The 6,395-nt window shown below is 40.1% G+C and overlaps 1 protein-coding gene across 2 annotated transcripts in view; it reads left to right on the top strand.

The window, feature by feature from the left end:
* Positions 1-3,606: 3,606 nt before the first annotated feature.
* The window catches only part of PTPN21 (protein tyrosine phosphatase non-receptor type 21), a 44,119-nt gene continuing 41,330 nt past the window's right edge, over positions 3,607-6,395 (top strand). Inside the window, exon 1 of one of the 2 annotated variants that reach the window (XM_059850114.1) lies at positions 3,607-4,050. The gene's annotated coding sequence lies outside the window, so the exon portion shown is untranslated. The remainder of the gene's footprint in view (positions 4,051-6,395) is intronic. The other variant, XM_059850115.1, reaches the window with a different exon arrangement.

Genomic DNA, 6,395 nt, shown 5'->3' with positions numbered 1-6,395 from the left:
GTGTGCAATAACTTTTCTACCCTTCTTAAAAATGCCATCCCAGAGGCGCTACCAGGGCCAGTGATGGGCTTGGCCTTGGCCAGCAGAGGGTCCATCCTGGAGCTGGCTGGCATTTTCCTTATCAGACACGGAGGAAGCTTCCAGCAGCTTCTCACAGAAGTCACCCCTGTAGCCCCCTCCTCTGCCAAAACTGGTCACACACACCCAGTACAAGCATCTAACACAGTACAAACATCTCTTACTGCTACAAGGATTAGTTGCAGAGGGAGGAAGAATGATGTGATGACAATAGTAAGCATAATAGTAAGCAAAAAAGAAGTAATGTTTGAGGCAAACAATTTATCTTTTGCACCAATGCCCTGGATTCACTTCAGCTGGTTTAATGAATAGTCATATTATAGAAAGCCCAGCCTACAGATAAAGGGTCTTTTCCAATAAATGCCACTGATTAAAATAAACTCCAGGCATTGTAGTTAACAGCTGTATTAATCCCTTTCTGCATCACTGTTCCTAATATAAATCAAACATCATACAGAGATAGCTTAGACTAATTATTGCTAATGATCTGAGCTGTTTGCCTGACTCCGCTTATAATATATTGGTGTTACAGTGAGAGAGAACCAATAACAAATCAGTTTAATTACATTCCATTTTAACCTTTAAGAGACACATTTTGCTTTCTTAAGATTTCAATTATGTTGTACTGTGTTGTAGTATTGGAAAAAGAAAAATAATTATTAAAAATAATTGCAGTACAGAAACAAGAATTAAGTTTATTTCATAAGTGAAGGACATACTTTAGAAAATGCTACTGTGTTTGAAAAAACATTGTGAATAATAGCAGGAGCTCATTTTGTCACGTTCAGCACTACATTCTGAGTAGGAAAACTGACTGTTTTCTTCTAATAGGAAAAATCTATAAATTAATTAGTTACTTAGAACATGTTTAACACTTTACAGTGCCTTCTAAGTAAAAATGAATCTTGTACACATGAAATTGCAGGCCTCAAGCATGTAATAGACATATGGTGTGGTCATTTTTCTAGCACTCCTCTCTACTACCATCAATAATATATAATGATGCATAAAGACCCAGCCATCTCTTCCTTTCTCGCAAATAAGAAATAGAATGATGAAAAAACAGGAAGGCTTCAGAGCCAAAACATGATGAATAAAGTGAATTTGTTTAGAGAACAGCTTTCAGATTTAGAATTGGAGGTATTCTGACTTTTCAGTTCATGACATTACTATTTTGCATGGTGTAAGTTAAGATATTTTTCCACATGACTTCTTGATTGTTTCAGCACTGTGGGAAAGCCCCTTTAACTAGCAGTTTCCGAGTTATTCTGCCTGTTATTTTATCACAGATGGGTAACTTTCCACTAGGCTGAGAAGTATATACTTGCATATCACTTTTCTGCCTGGAGGGTGCCTGATTCTTCCTCCTGTTTGGCTTGCTTCCAACTTTCTGTTTTACCTTTAGTCAATACAAAGACCAGACAATTCCTGTGGAATTGAAATAAGGTGAATATTTGCATCAGCTTCCACTGATTGGCTGATACATTCAAACTGCAATCACAAATTTAAACGAAGGTGAAAAAAAAACCAAACCAAAACAACCCTCCAAAAATCTGTCTCAGAAGAGAAGATGTCTCCCTCTTTCTGAGAAAAAAAAAAAAAAAGGTTTATCCCTGTTCCACTATGGGCAGGCCATATTCAACCCAGTCGACAGAAACTTTCCCTTGTACCTATAGAACAAAGGGTGCAAAATTCAGCTCTGGGATATTATCAATTTCCTCACATAAACTTCAAAAACAGAATAAAGAGTTCGGCAAAGATGAGGTCAAGAACCATGAATGTTGTGAGTGTTGGCCGGGGCTTAAAGGGGGAAGCAGAAGCTCAGTCCTGTGCCCTCAGGTAATCACTCTACATCTTACCGATGTGTCTTTACCAGAGTCCATCACATGGTCATGGATGCCTTTGTCTCTGTCCCTTTTATGAGGGTTGATAGTTGGAGCAAAGCAAGTAACATAGAGGTGGTGAGATAAAAAAAAATGAGGTGGGGTAATCTGGAGAAAGTGTGGAAAACACAAAGTTTGGGCACAAACTGGGGTTATAAGAAGGAGAAAGCAGATTTAAAAAATTATTTGTGAATACAAATGTGATGAGCTTCAAAAGGAGATGTAAGCTGCAAAGGAACATATTGACAATGTCATAGCTGTCTCTTTTCAGATGAGGTGTTGTCTTTAATGTAAATGAAAATAAGGAAAATGCAGCAAGAACTAACTATGGAAAGCAAGGAAAGTCTAATAAATGCAATTTCTAGGCAGGGAATCAGGCAGGAAAAGGGTGTGATGAAGAATTAGAATAGGAAATGTGACAGATGAGAGAATTGAGAATTTGTTTCCAGTGTGAATTGTTTAGAAATAGGCGGGGTTGCCTCTGTAAGCCTGAATTTTCATGGCTTGGATTTTTCATACATTGTATCAGTCAGTTTTTTCCAGCAAGTAACTGCAGTTCTGTCCTCCAGCAGACACCTTTAGAAAAGAATATCTCTTTAGGCTAGTTCAAGCTTAGTTTATTTTACTCAGCAGAAGATTCCCCCAACTAAGGTTTTATACATTGCTTATGGACTGCTCACCATAATTATGACTGATGTATGGAGGGGAATAAAAAAGAGATATTCTGATCTCAGGGAAGATGATTGTGTCTAGAAGGAATATCTCAGAAAAATTCATTCTAGTACAAAATTACCCATATATTTCAGCTGAGATTAGTGTCCTCGTGAGCAACTTGCTGTTTGCATAGTTGACATGCAGGTTAAACCTGCTCAGACAGTAGCATGTTTGTGCACTTCACATTACCAAAACACTTTCTAGGTTTTACAGTTATTAGTCAGCGTTCACATACTCACTTACCTTTTTCCTCATACCTGACTGGTTCTGAGTTTGTATAAATTTTTGTCCAGTTCACTCAATGTGGAGAGCCAGTATTCCAAATTGCACACAATTGTTGATTTCACATGCACACAAACACATTGAGGTCTTCATATACTTGTGAGACTGGAGCACAGCCCCTCTTATGTGTTTGCATCAGTTAAACACTATAAATATGTCTGATTTTATATGCATTTAAAGCTTGCTATGACAGTTGTTATTAAGGGTATAATTTCTACTGACATCTTTGCGAGTTTTTAAGTCCAGACAGGCTGAAAGATCAGCCTTTAGTCTGCATTTTTTTCTGTGTATCTCACAAACAGCTGAAACTTTGCAAGGACATAAATGTGCGTGCATAGGTCATTTGGTAAAGCACATAGGGATTAAACCTTGAAAACATTTCCAAGCTGCATGAAAACAAGACCAACAGAATTTTGGTAAGATATTTGCCTTAATTGGAAAGGCTTAAAATAAATGATCATATGATTAAAAAAAGCAAGGATTGCCTGCTATTTGTTGTAACCCCTATTTCTGTAGTGCCCCTGTAGCCAGAGAAGCAGCTGTTCATTGCTGACATTCTCCCTGCCAGGCATTCCAACTCTCTGAGGTAATGGGCTACAAGCATACGGGCCTTCGCTTTAATTCTTTCAGCGTATCCTTCCGCATGGATAGAGCGAGGGGAACGCCTCCAGGAAAAGAAATTAAATGCACACACACAGAGGCACACAGGGACGGCCGATTCGAAAATATTTCTGAGAACGCAATTTGCGCTCATGCGGCACAGCGTCACATGAAAGAGGCCGCCTGAAGAGCTGGCTGGCACAGGTTTATTTTGTTGTATTTTCTTCCACCCCCCAGCTCTTTACCCAGTGGAATGATATCCAGAGCAAGTTTTTTGAGACAGGAAGTGAGGAATGTTTTCACTATGAGTGATCTGAGAAGAAGGTGGGTTAGCCGAGATAGCAGCTGTTTCGGACGAGAGGAACACAGTAAGTCAGTTCCCGAGGAATACAGATGAGATGGCTCCGGGAGAAGAAGCCTTGGAGCGCTCGGGGTTTTTTTCGGCTACACGTATGTGAAAGGAGACCCGGTGTCTTTGGATCGCTGTGCAAAGGTAAGGGGAAAACAGCGGGCACAGTAAACACATAGCGGGTGATCCTCTCTGCTGTGTACTGTAAGGCTGAGGAGTTTCAACCACTTACGTTTTGAAAAGTAAATGGTTGTGGGACTGTGCTTCTGGAAGTGGGCTAAGTTTGAGATATGCACTTACTGCTGCTCTCAGTCCGAGAGTCATGTCAAAGATTAACTGGTAAAACAAGGAGAGGGTGGAGTATTTTGATTACTTTTTTGGCTGTCCAAATATCTCTGAAATAAAAATATATGTATTTCAAGAATGTGAAGTAATAGGAGCCCTTTTTCACCATGATATATTGCTGTTTTATTAAAAAAAAAAAAAAAAAGAAAGTAAAGTCAAATGCAAATAATTGAGGGGGGAGTAGGAGGTGAAGGTAAAGGAGAAAGATACCACAGTGCTCAGTAATCACACATTAGTCATGGCCATGTTGCTGAAATTCTAATATAGCATTTTTGAAGCTACAGGTTGCTGTTGAAGTATAAAGGTACAAAGTTTGCCCACTAAAGACATTGTTAGCTATTGCACGAAAATTCCAGGCTTGGTAAATAAAGGCTTGTTATTGTAAAGGTCATCAGTTGGATTTGTAACTCCTGGCACAATGTAGCCATGAGTTTTTTTGCTAAAGTAGCCTAAAACAATGCAGGTAGCTCTGAATTTAAAGTAATGCAGTAGGCAAATTTGAGAGCACCTAGGACTGCAGAATGCACAGCTGCTGAATAAAACCAGCACAGCAATGTTTGCAAGAACTACACATGGCTAGCAGTAGAAGATACTGAATGATACCCTGTTGTTATTCAGCAGACTTGCCTTAATTTTACAATATTTATTATATGTTAGGAATCTTTTTTTAGTTGGTCTTTTGTGACATGGTCTGGAAGTTAATTATTTTAGTTTTTCTTGTTATAGATGGGTTTCAGAAGTCATGAAGATTATGTCAGGCATACAAAAATCAAATAATTTAGGGTAAATGCTCAGTGGAGCATTCAGTGTAAACAACAGATCATAACCTGGAGAATGTTCCTGGCTGGCACATTCTGAAAATTCAGCTCTAAACTTCCTTCCTATGTTTGCATTGCTACCTGTTTGCATAGTGAAATAACTGAGAGTCTGAGGCTGCCTCATGTCAGCATTAGATGGTTTGGAAATTTCACCTGTCAGGTTAGCATCTGGTTAGTGATTTTTTTCTTTTTTTTTTTTTTTCCATGATCTTAAAGTATTTTTCTAACCCTTGATATGGACATAAATATTAAAACACTTCTGCATTTCTGACTGTAGCTTTCAGAGAGGAGTAAATTGGTTTCTCTCATTGCTGTAGCACCAAAGAAGACACCTAACTGTGCAAAGAATGTATTGGAAAATGGACCTCGGGGAGAGGAGCTAAGGTCAGCCAGCTAAAAGTTACTCTCTCTGGAATAAACCCAGTGCAAGTTTCTGCTGGCAGTGGACAGGGGACTAAAAGCTTCTGTCTGTAGAGCATTCCCTGCATGCTGTTCAAGCAGGGCTGGATTTGGAGGATCAAAGTGCAGAGGGAGTAATAACTTGAGGATTCCCTCTGTATCCCTAAATTTTTCAGAGAAACCTGTTGCTATTTGTTGTTACTTATTCTACAGCTACACCCAAACCCAAATGTGTTGGTGTTTGGGTGAGGATTGTTTTCTCATTCGGCTAAGATTTTAGGTGGTAGCTGTTGAGGATGGTGATTGTGTAGAATGGTAGAACTGCTTCAAGATTAACACAAACGAGGTCATGATATATGCTTCTGGTCATTCTTTGGAGTAGGGTTGCAAAGATGTCATTGAGAAAAAATGCTGTGCCACCTCGTTTTTCTCCCCATTGTAGGCCTTTCATGTCCTTCCACCTTCCTTTCTTCTTTGCAGTGCTGCTGGCTGGGGAGCAGGGAGTATGATATGGGGTTTTTAGCCTAAAGAGTTTGTGGTTATGTTGGATAAGTTTCTAGGTGGGTATATCAACGTCCGAGGAGAGTGTGGTATCTGTTTGTTTCCAGCTATACCTTTGAGTTTAAAAGCAGGTGTGCTAGGAAGACTGCTTCTTCTGGTTCCTCCATTCCAAAGAAATGCATATCCTCGAGTTCCTCCTGGCTGGTCATCCTGAGACTCCTCAGAAATCAAATTCTGCCTTTTAATATATGCTACTAATATATGCCAGCCTGGGAAAAAAAAATCAAGAAGAAAAGTAGGCGTTTGTTTTCTTTCCCCTTCCGTCGGGGCGGCCCTGCCGCTAGAGGTGCAGGGGCAGAGCTCCTGCCCGCGGCCGGAGGCAGCAGCGCGGCGGGGGCCGGGCGGCGCTGCCCTGCCCGGGCGCCG

Source organism: Haemorhous mexicanus, chromosome 6 (assembly GCF_027477595.1).
Source record: "Haemorhous mexicanus isolate bHaeMex1 chromosome 6, bHaeMex1.pri, whole genome shotgun sequence".
NCBI lineage: Eukaryota > Metazoa > Chordata > Aves > Passeriformes > Fringillidae > Haemorhous > Haemorhous mexicanus.
Note: the sequence above shows the minus strand (reverse complement) of the source record. Positions and strands in the feature narration are given on the sequence as shown.